Genomic DNA, 19,389 nt, shown 5'->3' on the forward strand with positions numbered 1-19,389 from the left:
TAGTTTCATCCGCTCAGTTGTTACGAATGCTGCGAACTCACAAGACACAAGACATCAGACTTTCACATGCTCAAAGCTTTGTTTATGAGCTGCTCATTCAGCTTGGTTGAAAACCAGTGTAATAGATTAGGGAGAAGAATTAGCAAGTATGCTACTACATTAGTAGTGCAAGATGAGGAATATCTAAGTCTTGTGAGGATCTCAAAATTTCATTAATTTTTGAAAATTAAAATCAAAATATTATTTAAATGTTGAAATTATTAAATAATATGTATTTATATTATTAATGACGTTTTCACTTATAAAAATGTTATATTTTAATTTACATGAATTTTTAAAAATTTATTTGACGGTTCGTGTTCAACTAAGCGTTAGGGTAAATTTTTGCGCACTGACGCGCAATGTAGCCCTAAGTTGAAATGTGGGATATGTAGAGGTTATAAAAATGTACAACTAAGCTGAGGATATGTTAAATGGGGAATTCCTACCAGTAGATAAAATTCTGGTGCGTAAACGCGATTCAATTCAAAAATTTCCCACCATTATTAGCATGCCAAAAAGTCAATTAGACTACTCCCTAGACTACCCCAATTTTCCTCCCATCTTGTCACCAGCTACCACCCTTTTCTTACCCCTCTAAACTTCCGCTCCTCTGCTGCAAGAAGAAGCAGAAACCGCTGCCTTCCAAGCTCCAACAGCCTCTCATCTTCAGCCACTCACACCCAGTCTTCAAGCTTCCATTTTCAGCTTCCACCTCCACTTCTTGCTGCTGTCCAGATCGAGCAAGAGGAAGGAGAGGATCGTTGTTGCTGCTGCTACTCTCGCTGCTCCTGCCGCTGCTACTACTGCTGGGTTGTTCGGACCAAGGTGAAGGAGAAAAACCAGCTTCCTATTTCTTCCTTCCACCAATCACAGAACCACCTCAAGCTCACCAAAAACCCCAGAACCCCAGCCCTCTTCATCTTCAGTCGCTGCTGTGCTGCTGCGGTGACTGGCCAGATCGAGAGGGAAACAGAGAGCAAGGGAGCCGGCTGATCCTCTGTGGTTCTAGGAGCAACTTGAGGAACTAGACAATACATTTAGCTAGTAAACAACCCACTTGAAGGTAACAAACTCCAGCTTAGCACCTTAGCCAAAAATTTCAGATTTTGCAGCTTGTGGTTCTTGAAATGTTAACTTGCGTTGGTAAAACTTGTTGGGTTGCTGAACCTCTAAGCTAATGATTGATGAAGCTAGAGGTGTTTTATGTGTTTATATGTGTGTTTTGTGATGATGGTTTTATTGTTGAATTAGTGCTTAAGGAAGTAGATTAAAGGTGCATTATTGCTAGAAAATTCATTGAGCTCTTGAAGCAAAAAGTTCCGATTCTGTCCCTGCCAAGACCGACCTTTTTCATGCGAAATTCTGAGGTTTTAACGGCTTGTATTTGATGTTTATGTGTTTTTGGATTTGTGTGTAAAGTTTCATTGAAAGATATTGAGGTTTGGTTGACCAAAGGTGATGAATTCCAAAACCAGCAAAATCTGGAAATTTTTCCCGTATGGCTCAGGCAGCCATTTTGTTTCGATCATAACTCTGCCCTCCGACGTCGAAATTGAGTGCCGTTAGCGCCATTAGAAACTAGACTCTTCCAGCTTTCCAACGGTGTAAAATTCACGTCCTGGTTCCACCTGAGTGAACCGTGGCAGTCTTTTAAAGTCACCTGTCCTGCTCCACTGGTTCACTGGAAGCCAGGATATGAGCTGCGCTTTGTTGCCAGATTTCGAGCTAGTTATGAGTAGAATTTTAAAACGATTTCTTCTGAAAAATTGTATCCCTATGAGTGTAGTTTCCAACCATGCTCAAATCTAAGTTGAATTGAATGAGATGTGACCAAAAAACGAAAACTGCTCTGCTGTTGAACCAAACTGTCCAAATTTTCCCAGTTTGTGTTCGAGTTTTTGATCTGATTCTTGACAAGAAATTGAGCTTCATGGATTGTGTAAATGTTAAGCTGAATGTCTATGGTCATTTGAGCGAAAATGCACCACTTTCGTAGTTGAAATGATGTTGAGGAATTGAAGGAAAAGGAAGGTATATGCTGTACAAAGATTCTGGAAATTTTTCAGATTTTAGTTGAATTTTGGGGGTCAATTTTGACAAATTTTTGAACTACTTGGGCTGTATACATGTTAACCTATATGGGTAGTATTGTTTGGGTGAAAATGTAGCTTTTGGGTAGTTGAAAAATTTTGGATAAATTGAAGGGGAAATGGACTACTTGCTACCGAATGCACCTGAAATTTTTCCAGCTTTGAATGATAATTGTGAACTGTTTTCACGATAACTTGAGCTCAAATGATTTGTGTATTAATTAAGGGGTTTGTATAGCTCAATTTGGGACAAAAATCTAGTAGAGGTTACGTCCAAAAAGTGGACCAAAATCTTATTCTTCAAGAAGATACCAAAACAGAATTTTTGTTTGAAATTAGAAATGGTTTGATGTTTGGATTTCATTGTGGGTAAATGTGGACCAAAGTTGTCCCGAAAATGTTTTCTAGCATTAACCGTTGTTACTAGGTCCACTTTGAGTTGATAACCTTGAATTTTATTAGACCAAATGCCCTATTTTGAGGAATTTGTCAAATCTGGAAATTTTCCTAAAAACTCAAGTTTTTGCCTTCATGAAAATCATTGGACTAAGTTGGTCGTGGAATTTGGCAAACTTAAGGAGTTTCTATTTTATAGAAATTCTAACGACTAGTTTTACTTGGTTTATATGATTGCCTCTTAAAGGAATTTCCCAAGATATGTTTGGGAAAAATTTGAGGGGAAAATTCCTCTAAATGGTTTAAATGTGATTTTTCTCAACTTGTGACACCAAATTGGTGTTAAATGGCTTATATGATTCTAGAACTTGGATGTTGGAATATTTGACGAATTTAGCAAGTTTTTGGGTTTTAAAGAAACCTCAAAATTTAATTTCACTCGATTTGTGGATTTCACTTTGAGAAAACGATTAATACTAGTTTGGGATTTTTGAGTGAAATTAAATGCTAGTTGACTCGAGTTAAATTCGCCAACTCAAAAGTGGAAATTTATGTGAATTATTTGTATGATTTTAGGAGTTGGTGAAGAGCACAATCTCGATCAAAGTTTGGAATTCTAGACACTTCACTTGAGGTGAGTGTCTCTTGCATGAATCGTGTTTAACTGCTAGTTGAACTACTTGTTAAAAGTACTTGCTAGAGATATCATGAAATGTTATATGCTATGTGATTGCGTGAAATATCACAAGTACAAGTGTTGCAATGTCGATTGGAGCGTGGTCTCGTCGACTAAATAAACCAAACGGATGCACGTACCACGCTCTATTGGAGTGGGAGGTACCTCTCTGCCGTCTTGGTAAAAGTGCTTGCAAAATTCGTGTTGGAGTCGGGCCCGAAAATAAGGGGGAAGACGTTGCTAGGAGATGTGTAGATTAGGGAAAATGTCTACATGGAGTTTAGGTAGTGAAAGTTGACGGAGTGTCAACTACTATAAATTTTCTGATCAAGTGCGTGGACTTTGGCTCCTGAGAGCCCCGTATCCTTTTCTTGTCATGTTATTTCGCTTTCTTAAATTGTTAAGTGCTTAATTGTCTATTTGCACTTGTTAAATTGCCTTATGTGAATTGCATGTTTCGAGGCACCACTGAGCTATTGGCTCATCCCTTCCAAATTGTTTTCCTTGACAGGTTCTGAAATGCATGAAGTCTTGGAGAACTAGAACAGAAATGTTATATTTTGAATGCCCACTTTTGTAATTGTACTTTTGGAAACGTTAGTATCTTTTGGATGATTTTTGTATTTTTGGGAGAATATGAATCCTGTGGTGCTTCTGTGCCCTGGATTAAGAACTTTAAATTGTAAATTAAGTTGAATTTAAGTATACTAAACTCGACGTTTTCGTTGGTACTTGGAATTGTGTTTTGGGCTGTATAAGTTGAATTGTATGAATTATTTAAGTACGTGACTTGCTCGAGAAGTAAGGTTTGTTTTCGATTTATATTTGGTGAAATTAGTTACTAGAGTGCGTGAGTCCTAGCGAGAGCTAGGCAGGCGACCCGCCAACCCTATGGTTCGGCTTAGGGAGAAGTGGGGCCGCCACAGGTGGTATCAGAGCTTTAGGCTCCAAATCTCTGTAGTGTATCCTAGACTTTAAAACTTTGGATGCCGGACTGTGGTGTTAAGTGATTATTGGATATAATATTAGGGACTAGAGTTTCCTCTATTATACGAAAAGAAAAGAATTGGGTGAGGTGATTTGAAAAGTAGTAGGTGAAATTCTTGAACAATAATACTAGTCGATATTTATCGGAACAAGTGTGACTAAGATAAACCCTAGAATTCGAGGTATCCTTTAAGGTTTTAATTTTATATATATATGGGTGCGAAATTGGGGAATGCTTCTTAGATTGACGATTTAAGTAAGAAATCCTGTGAACCATCTACGAGGTATAATGTGGATTGAGTCGATTTGCACTTGGAAATGGCCAGTCCCAGTGTGAATTGACTTGGTTCCTATTTGACTCCTAAGTTAGTTAGTGTATCTATTCTTTGAGTTTGAACTCGAAGCTTGAGGCTTTAATTGAGAAACCTATGGATCTTTTGTGAGCCAAACCCTCAGTTGGTCCTCGTCCTTGCTTATGCATGATATAATTACTTGTTTATTCACTATTTTCTGTGCTTATTTGGATTCGTAAGTGTAACATGACTTTGTATGTCTCTTTTGAAGATGGAATGCCCTTTTGTAGTGCACTTGTGTACCTCCTTTGTTATAAATTTATGAAATATGATCTTTGACTGCATTCAAAACTTCTACTTTATTAATAAATCGCCCTACGCTATTTTAAGTTCTGGTCCTCTATAGGAATTAAAGATGGTAGGAAGAGAGATTAGTAGCTTTCTATTGCCCAATTGGAGGAAGTTGCTCAAATCCTGGTAGGACATGATAGGAGCTAGGCGAGAATAGAGTTTAAGTTATGATAGAGGGATATGGACTTTAATTTCAAATAACCCTAGTAGGAGTTTTTCTTAAAAAGAGTATTTGGCTATGACCCTCTTCTAATGGTGATTAATACGTAAACGCGAATTAAGAAAAGTGTGGGACGTGGTTCTCTAAGTTAACTAGGAGTGACGCTTTTGGGTTGCTGGTCAGTGTTGGGATGGAAGTATAAGGTTGTCAATAACTAGAGATTGAGAGTTGTATTGCTACTACAAGGCCCTAAGAGAGTAATTTCTGACTGTAGTCGGGAAGGCAGGGTTTTGGAGAGATTAGGATAATTCCTCTAATTGAAGATGCTGAGAGATCTATTGGAATGTGAGGAGCAGGGTTTTTCCCCTATCACGTTTTGGAGACGGATGTACAAGTGGGAATTAGATACGAACATGGGATCTTAGAAAAAACATACGCGTTAGCGTTTTAATCCGAGTGTAAATGATAGTAATGACAATTAAGGGTAAATACTAGAGTAGGAGTAGTGTTCTAGCACCTTTCTATGTCGCCCTACCTGTGCTTAGATTTCTTGTCTATCCGAGTAAAGAGTAGCTAAGGTCAATTTTCGGAGGTCAGTAAAACGAGGACATGGCGAGTTTGGGAGAGATGCTTAGAGAAATAGAGGCTCTTCAAGAGAAAGTGGAATTTCAGATGAAACTAACGGAATACTGGGAAGGACAATGGAAACAATAGTTCGTGAAGAAACTTGAATTGGAGAAAAAGTACGTGGACATACAGAAGAAATACTATGAGGCGTTAGAGTTAATATATGACAAGTCCGAGGAAGTGTGTCCTCCTATCCCGATTGCGTCTCAAGGAGTGGTTAACAACCAAGGAAAAGGGGGTGAAGGAAGCTCCAATGGTTCAAAAAGGAAGCGCAAGGGAAGTGACGGGGATCTAGTACCAGTTTCCCTTTGTGATTATTGTAAGAAACCAAACCACTCTGCCGACAACTGTTGGAAAAAGAACTATAAGTGCTTTAGTTGTAGAAGTTCTAAGCATTTGGTGTCTAGCTGCCCACACAAAGTAGAGAGGGTTGTGAAGGATCCTTGATATCTCATTTGAACTTCCTGTACACTTTGGTATTCTTGTAGGAACTTTGGTACTTAATCTATGACTCTGAGATTTAGTATCTGGTGTTAGGGTGAACTGGTCGAGTTAAGTGCTTAGTACGACTCGTCCCTGGGGAAAACTTAAGCAATGCTTCGTATATATTTTGTGATCGGTCCCGTGGACAGGTTTTAATCTATTATGGATATTCAAACTTCTAAGTTTTACATCTAATTCCTTTGGTCCGACCTGGACCCATTACCTAATCATTTGAATTAAATGGAAATTTTTTTATTTTTATTTTTTTCTTGTACTCCACCAACACTACGTATAATTCCAAATACTTGTTGTCCCTTTTTCCACAAGTAGATATATTCCTAATAACAGCGTTAATTTCAAAAGCAAAATTTTGTGGGGTTTAAGTGCATCCTTTTGACCAAATATTTACATGACCAACATTAAACATCTGCTAAATGTTGAGTCCATTTACCAATGTTGACGCTTTAGGACTAAAACCTAAATTTCGATAACTGCACGTTTAATTTTTTTTCCGTCTCGACTCACCTTCGAACTAAAGAGAAAGAAAAACTTTCCCTTCCTTTTGACGTATTTAGTACAAAACAGTTTTATTGGAAATTGTAAACTCGGTTGGTCAATTGTAAATTTGGACCACATTTTCTTACAAGTGTATTTAGTGTCAAAGGTCAATTTAATTATGATAATAATGTAAGAAGGCTTTTCCTCAACCAAATGAGATTTATAGTTAATAAGAATTTGAGGAAGGATTATTGTTAAAACCTCTTTCTTGTGTACGTCTCCCCTCCATATATATGTATATAAATCTACTTTTACTAGCTCAGTCTCAAATTGCAGAATTACTCTTCTTAAATTACTAGGGGAAAAAGGAAGTTTGAATTAATGATTTTGGTAAAAACATTGGATTTTTGGGTCATGAAGAAAAGTCTGTACCTTTAACTCTGTTTGGAAAATTTAAAGTATATTCTTCCCATAAAAATATCCGTTATGCACGGAAGCCTCAATTATCTTTCTCGAATCGTGACTGATGTGTTTGGGACGAAATCCTCATTAGCCGTTTTTAGAGACAAAGAAACAAGGCCTGTACCAAGTTACTTCTTCAGAAAATCGAGTGCTAATGAATGATTTCTTTGACCATTTTGAGTCCAGAGGGTTAGTAAGTCTTATCATTTCATTGGAAATATACCACTCTACTTTGGTTTGGAATTTATGACGGAATTTTAGTACATGGAATCATGGGCTTGGGAAGCCTAAGATGAACTCTGGTGTATTTCAAGTACTTGGGATTGCACAATAATGTCAGCTCCGTTATAAGACGTATTTTGGCTTAGGTTAAAAAAAAAAAAAAAAAATTTGACTTGCGGATCCTTTAAGATTCTTAAACCAATTAATGAAGTAGTTTACCAGTTGAGCTTGCCTTTAAGTAGGGCTAGGAGTCTTAGCGTTATCCTTGTGTCTCCGCTAAGAATATCACCCAGATTTTAGTCGTATGCTTTAACCAGAAGAGATAAAGGAGAGAAAAGATTCCAGATCCAACCATTATCCCGTAGATTGAGGTTCTAAAACGAGTTGGTGGCTTATTAGGTCAGATTTACCTTCAAGTATGGACAAGGTCCATAACATCTTCCATATATCTATGCTTAAGAAATATCATCTCGATCCAAGTCATGTGATTTATTTAGATGAGATTGAAGTGGACGAATCCCTATAATATGAAAGCATTCGATTAAGGTTTTGGATTGTGAAATTAAAGAATTGAGGAATAAGAAGATTGCTTTAGTTAAGGTCTTGTGGAGAAATCAAGATGTCGAGGAGGCAACTTGGGAGGCAGAGAAGGACATGAAGGACCAATACCCAGAGTTATTCACTTGAACAGGTAAGAATTTTGAGGACAAAATTCTTTTAAGGGGGGAAGGATGTGAGGATCTCAAAATTTCATTAATTTTTGAAAATTAAAATCAAAATATTATTTAAATGTTGAAATTATTAAATAATATGTATTTATATTATTAATGACGTTTTCACTTATAAAAATGTTATATTTTAATTTACATGAATTTTTAAAAATTTATTTGACGGTTCGTGTTCAACTAAGCGTTAGGGTAAATTTTTGCGCACTGACGCGCAATGTAGCCCTAAGTTGAAATGTGGGATATGTAGAGGTTATAAAAATGTACAACTAAGCTGAGGATATGTTAAATGGGGAATTCCTACCAGTAGATAAAATTCTGGTGCGTAAACGCGATTCAATTCAAAAATTTCCCACCATTATTAGCATGCCAAAAAGTCAATTAGACTACTCCCTAGACTACCCCAATTTTCCTCCCATCTTGTCACCAGCTACCACCCTTTTCTTACCCCTCTAAACTTCCGCTCCTCTGCTGCAAGAAGAAGCAGAAACCGCTGCCTTCCAAGCTCCAACAGCCTCTCATCTTCAGCCACTCACACCCAGTCTTCAAGCTTCCATTTTCAGCTTCCACCTCCACTTCTTGCTGCTGTCCAGATCGAGCAAGAGGAAGGAGAGGATCGTTGTTGCTGCTGCTACTCTCGCTGCTCCTGCCGCTGCTACTACTGCTGGGTTGTTCGGACCAAGGTGAAGGAGAAAAACCAGCTTCCTATTTCTTCCTTCCACCAATCACAGAACCACCTCAAGCTCACCAAAAACCCCAGAACCCCAGCCCTCTTCATCTTCAGTCGCTGCTGTGCTGCTGCGGTGACTGGCCAGATCGAGAGGGAAACAGAGAGCAAGGGAGCCGGCTGATCCTCTGTGGTTCTAGGAGCAACTTGAGGAACTAGACAATACATTTAGCTAGTAAACAACCCACTTGAAGGTAACAAACTCCAGCTTAGCACCTTAGCCAAAAATTTCAGATTTTGCAGCTTGTGGTTCTTGAAATGTTAACTTGCGTTGGTAAAACTTGTTGGGTTGCTGAACCTCTAAGCTAATGATTGATGAAGCTAGAGGTGTTTTATGTGTTTATATGTGTGTTTTGTGATGATGGTTTTATTGTTGAATTAGTGCTTAAGGAAGTAGATTAAAGGTGCATTATTGCTAGAAACTTCATTGAGCTCTTGAAGCAAAAAGTTCCGATTCTGCCCCTGCCAAGACCGACCTTTTTCATGCGAAATTCTGAGGTTTTAACGGCTTGTATTTGATGTTTATGTGTTGTTGGAGTTGTGTGTAAAGTTTCATTGAAAGATATTGAGGTTTGGTTGACCAAAGGTGATGAATTCCAAAACCAGCAAAATCTGGAAATTTTTCCCGTATGGCTCAGGCAGCCATTTTGTTTCGATCATAACTCTGCCCTCCGACATCGAAATTGAGTGCCGTTAGCGCCATTAGAAACTAGACTCTTCCAGATTTCCAACGGTGTAAAATTGACGTCCTGGTTCCACCTGAGTGAACCGTGGCAGTCTTTTAAAGTCACCTATCCTGCTCCACTGGTTCACTGGAAGCCAGGATATGAGCTGCGTTTTGTTGCCAGATTTCGAGCTAGTTATGAGTAGAATTTTAAAACGATTTCTTCTGAAAAATTGTATCCCTATGAGTGTAGTTTCCAACGCTACCAACCATGCTCAAATCTAAGTTGAATTGAATGAGATGTGACCAAAATACGAAAACTGCTCTGCTGTTGAACCAAACTGTCCAAATTTTCCCAGTTTGTGTTCGAGTTTTTGATCTGATTCTTGACAAGAAATTGAGCTTCATGGATTGTGTAAATGTTAAGCTGAATGTCTATGGTCATTTGAGCGAAAATTCACCACTTTCATAGTTGAAATGATGTTGAGGAATTGAAGGAAAAGGAAGGTATATGCTGTACAAAGATTCTGGAAATTTTCCAGATTTTAGTTGAATTTTGGGGGTCAATTTTGACAAATTTTTGAACTACTTGGGCTGTATACATGTTAACCTATATGGGTAGTATTGTTTGGGTGAAAATGTAGCTTTTGGGTAGTTGAAAAGTTTTGGATAAATTGAAGGGGAAATGGACTACTTGCTACCGAATGCACCTGAAATTTTTCCAGCTTTGAATGATAATTGTGAACTGTTTTCACGATAACTTGAGCTCAAATGATTTGTGTATTAATTAAGGGGTTTGTATAGCTCAATTTGGGACAAAAATCTAGTAGAGGTTACGTCCAAAAAGTGGACCAAAATCTTATTCTTCAAGAAGATACCAAAACAGAATTTTTGTTTGAAATTAGAAATGGTTTGATGTTTGGATTTCATTGTGGGTAAATGTGGACCAAAGTTGTCCTGAAAATGTTTTCTAGCATTAACCGTTGTTACTAGGTCCACTTTGAGTTGATAACCTTGAATTTTATTAGACCAAATGCCCTATTTTGAGGAATTTGTCAAATCTGGAAATTTTCCTAAAAACTCAAGTTTTTGCCTTCATGAAAAACATTGGACTAAGTTGGTCGTGGAATTTGGCAAACTTAAGGAGTTTCTAATTTATAGAAATTCTAACGACTAGTTTTACTTGGTTTATATGATTGCCTCTTAAAGGAATTTCCCAAGATATGTTTGGGAAAAATTTGAGGGGAAAATTCCTCTAAATTGTTTAAATGTGATTTTTCTCAACTTGTGACACCAAATTGGTGTTAAATGGCTTATATGATTCTAGAATTTGGATGTTGGAATATTTGACGAATTTAGCAAGTTTTTGGGTTTTAAAGAAACCTCAAAATTTAATTTCACTCGATTTGTGGATTTCACTTTGAGAAAATGATTAATACTAGTTTGGGATTTTGAGTGAAATTAAATGCTAGTTGACTCGAGTTAAATTCGCCAACTCAAAAGTGGAAATTTATGTGAATTATTTGTATGATTCTAGGAGTTGGTGAAGAGCACAATCTCGATCAAAGATTGGAATTCTAGACACTTCACTTGAGGTGAGTGTCTCTTGCATGAATCGTGTTTAACTGCTAGTTGAACTACTTGTTAAAAGTACTTGCTAGAGATATCATGAAATGTTACATGCTATGTGATTGCGTGAAATATCACAAGTACAAGTGTTGCAATGTCGATTGGAGCGTGGTCTCGTCGACTAAATAAACCAAACGGATGCACGTACCACGCTCTATTGGAGTGGGAGGTACCTCTCTGCCGTCTTGGTAAAAGTGCTTGCAAAATTCGTGTTGGAGTCGGGCCCGAAAATAAGGGGGAAGACGTTGCTAGGAGATGTGTAGATTAGGGAAAATGTCTACATGGAGTTTAGGTAGTGAAAGTTGACGGAGTGTCAACTACTATAAATTTTCTGATCAAGTGCGTGGACTTTGGCTCCTGAGAGCCCCGTATCCTTTTCTTGTCATGTTATTTTGCTTTCTTAAATTGTTAAGTGCTTAATTGTCTATTTGCACTTGTTAAATCGCCTTATGTGAATTGCATGTTTCGAGGCACCACTGAGCTATTGGCTCATCCCTTCCAAATTGTTTTCCTTGACAGGTTCTGAAATGCATGAAGTCTTGGAGAACTAGAACAGAAATGTTATATTTTGAATGCCCACTTTTGTAATTGTACTTTTGGAAACGTTAGTATCTTTTGGATGATTTTTGTATTTTTGGGAGAATATGAATCCTGTGGTGCTTCTGTGCCCTGGATTAAGAACTTTAAATTGTAAATTAAGTTGAATTTAAGTATACTAAACTCGACGTTTTCGTTGGTACTTGGAATTGTGTTTTGGGCTGTATAAGTTGAATTGTATGAATTATTTAAGTACGTGACTTGCTCGAGAAGTAAGGTTTGTTTTCGATTTATATTTGGTGAAATTAGTTACTAGAGTGCGTGAGTCCTAGCGAGAGCTAGGCAGGCGACCCGCCAACCCTATGGTTCGCCTTAGGGAGAAGTGGGGCCGCCACAAGTCTTCTGTGTCAAACGACACAATTGTAAAGCTCATGATGGGCCTTTGCTCAAGTTTGTATAGCTTGTTTTTGAAATCAATATATTTCCTATCGTTTCTGTAAAAAAAAAAAAATTAATTTAAGTTTTCAAATTGTAGGATTAACTTAAAACGCATATGGTAAAAATCACATAGATCATAGGTCATCCCTCGGTCATCCAATCAGATGCTTTATAAGAATAAGATAAATATTATGTATATTCAAAATCTATTATGTTCAGTTAGGTAAATAAATTTATAATTAAAATTATGCATCAGTTTTTGACTTTTAGTCTTAGATTGGAGATTGATGTCTTTCTAGTTAGACACAAAGATTTCTTTAAATAGATAGATTGACTTCTTGCTCGTTTTCTATTGAGTATTGACAACAAGAAATTTTGGAAGCATTTGGTCATATAATACTTGATCATCTATTTTCCCTTCCTCTTTTACGTCTAAGTGATTTCTACTGAAGGCTTGTTAACTTGGTTTTTGGCTTTATAAGTAAGATCCTGGTCTATTTTTCCTTTTCTTTTTTTTTTTTTTGTAAATGTCCTTGAAAAATTACTAACATTTTTCTTTAATAGTAATGAACATTACAATGAACAAAAATAGGTAAGAAACAAGAAAGCAAGCCTCTACACAAAAATTGCACAGTGAATTTTATAACGCATAGTCATCATTGGATTTTCATCACTTTTCGGCTATATTTAATCTTTTCTTTAATGTCCACGAACATAGTTCAATTATCAAATTATGAAAATAGACTTCTAGTGCATAAGGGAATAACCATCCATATAAGTTTGATATCTACACTACTCTCAATTTTCATGCAAAAATCAATGTTAAATAACTCTTTAGCTGCCCAATTTACTTATCAGAAAGAGTTCAGAAAGTACATATTTAAAAAAAAAATTGAATATGAAATCTAATAACATCATAGGACATCAATATTGAAACCTTTCAGATAAAGAGCTTTTTTGCAAAACATGAGTGATATAAAGAAAATTCTGCAACTAGGAAGTTAGATATCCAAACTACTCTCAAATGCACAACCATTTATCTTGAAAAACTTTAGAAAGCTTGCAAATATGATAAATTGAGGAATATTATAATGGGACCTAACATGACCTAATAAACTGTTAATGTATAGAGAAAACCCTGTAAAACACTTTGTAAATGCAAGATAAATTTATCTATCCTATCTTGGAGCCGACAAATCCATATTAGCGAATCAATATGTATTTGAAATTTGAGTACATTACCTTCCTTCTTGTGGATTGTCCAACTGTTTTCCCTTACTTGTCAGACTTTATGAATTTACTACTTTATAAAGAAAATTGAGTTTCTATTACTAGATTTGCTCACTGAAAGTTTTGTCAAGAACACATTGATAAACTTTTCTTCCACGACTCAAATTTTCATAGCAAAAATAATAGGCAAAGAATGAACGTAAGAGATACAATATCAAATCTTAGGTAGGAAAGAGGAATAGTAACATATTTAACAAGTACTAAAGAGCATATAATGAATGATGAAATATGAAATCAAACATTTGAGATTCATTTTGATATCCACATTTACATCAACTAAAGAAGAGATAAAGTTCTCTTTTCCTCTATTATTTAATGCTGGAAGGAGGGCTCTCCATTAGGTCCCTTTGCTTCATTTCAAAGTTCAATTAGTTTGTCTTTTCTATCAATAATTGGTGGTTTTAAATTGTTTAGACTAATAATGCTTTATCAACTTCTTTGCCCTTTTCTTTTTATATTCGAACCAATTGCTACTAGAGTTTTATTAGCCTAATTCTTGACTTCACGAGCAAGATTTTTTATATCATTTTTCTTGTTATTGTGTTCATTATTGGCTCTAGAAAAAATTTAGTATCACATTTGTTTAATAGTTATAAATATCTCAATGAATTGATAAATTAAAAAGGTTTTACACGGTAATTGCACAAGATTTTTATAGCACAAAATCATAATTATAATTTTTACCACCTTAATTTGGGTTTATTTAGGCATTGTTTGATAATCCAATTCGGCACTTAAATCTAATGGATTCAGATCTTAACATATTTAGATCATTTGATAACCAAAAATTGAACATATGAATTAATTAAGTGACACTGAATTTTCTAGGCAAAACTTGTTCCCAAAATTAAGTAATAAGCTATTCACTTATTATTGAATATAATATGCACTCAAATGTATTAGATTTAATGCTTAACAATTCAGTAACTTAATGGATTCAAACTTCAAATTTCAGACTTCAGTTTTCAAATTTCAGTTTTATCAAATGTACCCCTAATCTTTCTTTATGTCTAAGAATAGAGTATATTATTAAACTTCAAGAGTATAATTTTGAATAGTCTATAGGGAATAACATACACATATGTTCTCATTCAATTTTCATATTCCAATAAATGTTTCATAACTTTTTATCTACCTAATTTACCTAGTAGAAAGAGTTCAAAAAATATATTCTTGAAAGAAATTTAATATTAATTCAATCACATAACAATGCATGCACATAAAACCCTTTAAAATAAGAGATATTCACAAAATAGGAGTGATACGACAAAAACTTTTATATTAAGAAAGTTTCATATGCAAACTACTCTCAAATGTACAATTATTTAAGGTAAAAACTATTGTGAAGCCATCGTGCATAATAAACAAAAAAAATGTTATAATAGGATCTAATATGACTTGATAAACTGTTAATGTAAAGAGAAAACCCTTTAATGCAAGTGACATCTATCCATCTAATGTAGGAGTTAACAAATTTATGTTAGAAAAATCATAATGTAATTGAAATTTGAAAACATTATTTTGTTACTTTAGGTGTGGTCTATCGTGTTTTCCTACACTACAAATCAAGTTTTTGTGTTGGATTTGTTGACCAAATGTTTCATCAAGAAGCTCATTGTAAACTTTTTCCTATGGATAACTTTTATTGATTAAAATGAAAGGCAATGCAAGAATAAATCGTCGAGACATAATACCAGATTTTGAACAAGACAGAGCTATTAGTAACATTTTAGATAGGCAAAACATAATAGACATCATGGATGATAGAATTCAGGTATTCATGAGTAGTTTGTATACCAATTGAAGAAGGATAGATTTATCTTTTCTTCTTGTAACCAATGCCTCAACGGAAATCTTTAATTCTTGTTGGTTGATTTGGCAACTCAAATTAGGCTTCCCCTTTCACTGGAGGTTTTTTTAATAACTTTCTCCAATAATATATGATCAGCATTTTACCATTCCCTTTTAATTCTGAAACAACTACTAGAGGTATATTTGTTTCATTCCTAGTTTCATGGGTTTTGATCATTGTCCCTATTTTTTCTTTTCTTCTATTCATTAGTTTGCTCTTTTAAAGCTTACTAACTTTTTCTTTATAAATAACGATTATCATAATTAATTAAAACCAAATATAATAGCCAGTAAAAAGCTTCTATTCAAAAACTGCACGGATAAATTGATAATATGTTGTCATCACTAGATTTTCACCCTTTTTAAGTCATGTTTAATTTTTTTTCTTCAATAGCTAAGAACATTGTTCAATTTTCAATTACAAAAGTAAATTTTTAGATGGTGCATAGGGAAAAACCATCCACAAAAATTTAAACAATTACGAATGTTTTATGGCCCTCTACTTGCCTAATTTACCAATAGAAATTGTTCAAAAAATAACTTAACAAGAAGAAAATCCAATATCAATGTAATAATATTAGGGCAGTCATAAAGAAACCTTTTCTAATAACAAACTATCTATGAAGTAAAAGCGATATAAAAAAGTGTACCCAATCTTGGAAGTTTGATAGCAGACCACTCTCAAATGCACAATAAATTAAATTCAAATTTTTTGGAAAGCTGGCAAACATGTCAAACTAAGGAGTGTTATAATGAGACCTAGCACAACCTGATAAACTATGAATGAATTAAGCAAGTTCTATATTTTACTTTTCGAATGAAGAGAAATCTATTTAGCGAATCTAGTAGTCAACAAATCTATATTAGAAAAATCAATATGTAGTATATTAGCCCTCCTGGAGGTGGGCTTGAATGGATTTCCTATTTTAGACGAGTAATTAAGCTTTTAATTACAAATCTATAGACCAAACATTTTGCGGAGAAACTCATTATTGAGTTCTTCAATGGCCACTTTCTAGATGTAATGGAAAGCAATTTAAGAATAAATGGTTAAGATATAATACTAAATATTTGACATGACTAAGTTGCAAGTAACATCTCGAGCAAGTGTAAAATGATACATATGTTTAATGATGAAATCAAGTTGCTGAGAGTAGTTTGTTTTGATTTTTCATTTGTACCAACTAAAGAAGAGATAGATTTCTCTTTTCTCTTAATGGTTAATGGTTTGGCGGAATGCTCCCCTCAAGCCCCACTATTTCGTTTGATGGTGCAATTAGTTTTTATTGGAATGGGATGATAAATGTAGATGCAATAAAACTTTATAAATTAATACTCCATAAATTACTAATCTCTATTAAATAATAAAATTTTTCAATCTTGACTTGGACTAATGAAATAAATTAATAATTTTAATAAAATAATGAGATAATAATATTTCTAAAAACCTTACACAAGTCTTTCGTCCCATTCATATGATAAATTAATAGATTATTAAAATTAAATATCATATTTTCCTAAAATGTGAGTCTATTATTGCTTGTTTTTTTTGGAAAATCCATTTTTTATAAGTAGAACCACAAAAAAGATATCAGAAGCTATCAAAATTATTGTTTTTGTATTGTGATGATTGGCTCTACCATTTTGTTTAATTAAATCATCAAATTGTTTATAAGTAGTCTAACCATTTGGATCGACACTGTTATTCTCCTTCTCTTATGACGAATACTCACTATATGCTCCGCCTAAATTTCTACTAAAGTGCTTTTCAGCTTCTATCTAAATTTCACAAGAGTTTATTTTTTGGCACAATAAAAATTTTCAAAAGAAACAATCAAAATACAGAGATTAGAAGTGCAATAAACATACAAATAAACTAAAATGATTGGAAAAATTATATCTACTTTTGCCTGCCTAGTCAATATGATCTTGAAAACTATATCTAGTTTTGCCTGCTAATACATCTAGATGACCATCAATTAAAAATATCTTTATATTAGCAGTGCACTTATCACTTGGAAAATGAAGACAATTAACCAAGAGGAACTCACTTTGTAAATATTGAATTGGAGAAGGCATGTGATCTTAGTATCACTTCAAAATTGAAAATGAATAATTAAAGGGAACCCACTTTGAAAATATTGAACAAAATAAGGCCTTTGATCTTCTTCATATGAAATGAATTAGTGAATCTTGAAGTAGTATATTTAGCCAATATAATTCATTATCAGATTGTGATAATCATATCATGAGCAAAAGCCAGCACAATTTATGGTAAGAATATTTTATTTTATTTTTGCATGTTATTCTTCACTTATGAGCACTTGGTTTATCTACCCAAAAAATGTGTTTATTATAGGCCTATCACTAGCAATGCAATCAACTTATATTATCATTTATAATCCACTAGTTCTAGTAGCCAACATTCTAAAATACTGTTATATTGTTGTATGCATTATGTAAAAATAGTGCTTGGATAGTTTTCGTAATTAAACATAGAAAATATAATTATCTTACAATTCGTTTCTAATTTTACAAGCTCAAAGCAAGTAGAGCTTATGCTAAAAGAATCATGTCTGAAAGATTATTTGACAAGGATTATCAACAAGTTGAGTTGTCAGTGCAGTCATTTGTGCAAAAAATTGGCTATGTTGAGAGTTTCATACAAATAATATGTTATACACTTTGTCAGCATTGCTTCTAATTCATATGCACTACAAGTTGAACTATAGATGTGTGTGTTAGCTTAAAAAATAGAGACGATCATTTTAGGTAAAAGCTGATATTCTCATCTCAAACACGAACCAAAGTTTATGTATTATGACTTGTCCAACACCTAATTGCAATCATGAGATGGAGTTTCGACAATAAGTGCCACCACTATAACATCACAACTGTTAAAGTAGTTCCTAGGTAAGAAATAAAATATAGTGTAATTTTCATGTTATATTACAATCCTTGTACAATAATGGACCTAACAATATATGTATATTTATATACATATAGGCTAAAATTGACATTGAGATATTTGATCAGACCAGTCTCATTATAGTATTAGTGAGTGACAGATATACTACCACTATTTTAGGAACAACAATAGAAGAAGTCCTTAATGTTGAGAACCAGGTAACTGAACTTTCACTTGTGAAGTTTACTTTCAAGACTCCTTCAGAAAGTAATATGTTTAATGTGCAATATAAAGCAGGATCAGGGATTGAACATTGAAGAAATAAATCCAAAACTACAAAAGAAGCATTACTACGTGCACTTAGACCATATTCTTGTCATGCTAGATCAAATTGGGTCACTAAATACTATGTTATAGCTTGTACTCTTTGTCCCAAGGAAACGCTACAATTGTCTGGAACTTTAGTAGATACTGAACTTTTAGACTTCACGCCAAGAGAATCATCAGAATCAAAGAATCTTACATTAGTTGCAGGTGAAGAACAAGCCAAGATGATCTTTAGTTAGGAACAAAGAGGAGTCTGTTCATGCAATTTTAAAATGGAGCAAAGGAAATGAAACCAGGGACTTCCCAAGATAAGTAACGATTTTGCCACATGATTGTACATCTAGAGTAAGTATTTCTTTTTTGATATATTTTAAGATGCAAATTTGGCTATCTTTGGGTGACTGAAAACAAGGAGTTGATTAGCTTCTTTAGTTAACTTATTTTGCCAATGACATGTATGATTATTCTACTTTGGTATCATGCATAGAGCTTGAAATCTAACTGTTATAGAACTTTGGACTTGGGATGTGTCCTTAACCACTATGTCAATGCAAATGTTGAGCAAAGAGCTATGTTATTAAATCTAAGATCTTTTCATGTTATGGTGTTTCACAACTATACTGTACAAAACTGTATTTGGTGTGGAATAATGAACGAGCATCAAACGCTCAAAGACATCACTATCTTACTCTTTAATTTGGAAATTAAAAACCACTGATCATCTCATTTTGTGAAATTCTTGAACTAATACACTAGAATATTAATAAAGAACAAACTATTTTATACATAACTATCTTCTAGTAGAGAATAAACAAATGATGCGATTTATTGCATTTTAACTTCTAAATTTCAATATCACTAGCCCATTAAATTCATATCAAGTATTAATTCAAGGAAAAAATTAACTTCCCACAACTTATCTATAACTACACAAACATTAATTTCTATAATAATCTATTAAGTATATAGAGTCAAGAGATACACCAACAATTTCAATGCATTACAC

General features: G+C 34.3%; 1 long non-coding RNA gene across 1 annotated transcript; it reads left to right on the top strand.

Annotated features, from left to right (window-relative positions):
• The first annotated feature begins 619 nt into the window (after positions 1 to 619).
• On the top strand, positions 620 to 4,026 carry LOC113778855. The gene is made up of 2 exons (XR_003469339.1): positions 620 to 1,105; positions 3,716 to 4,026. It is a non-coding gene; the product is annotated as an uncharacterized LOC113778855 (long non-coding RNA).
• Positions 4,027 to 19,389: the final 15,363 nt, after the last annotated feature.

The sequence above is a fragment of the Coffea eugenioides genome, chromosome 7 (assembly GCF_003713205.1).
Source record: "Coffea eugenioides isolate CCC68of chromosome 7, Ceug_1.0, whole genome shotgun sequence".
Lineage (NCBI taxonomy): Eukaryota > Viridiplantae > Streptophyta > Magnoliopsida > Gentianales > Rubiaceae > Coffea > Coffea eugenioides.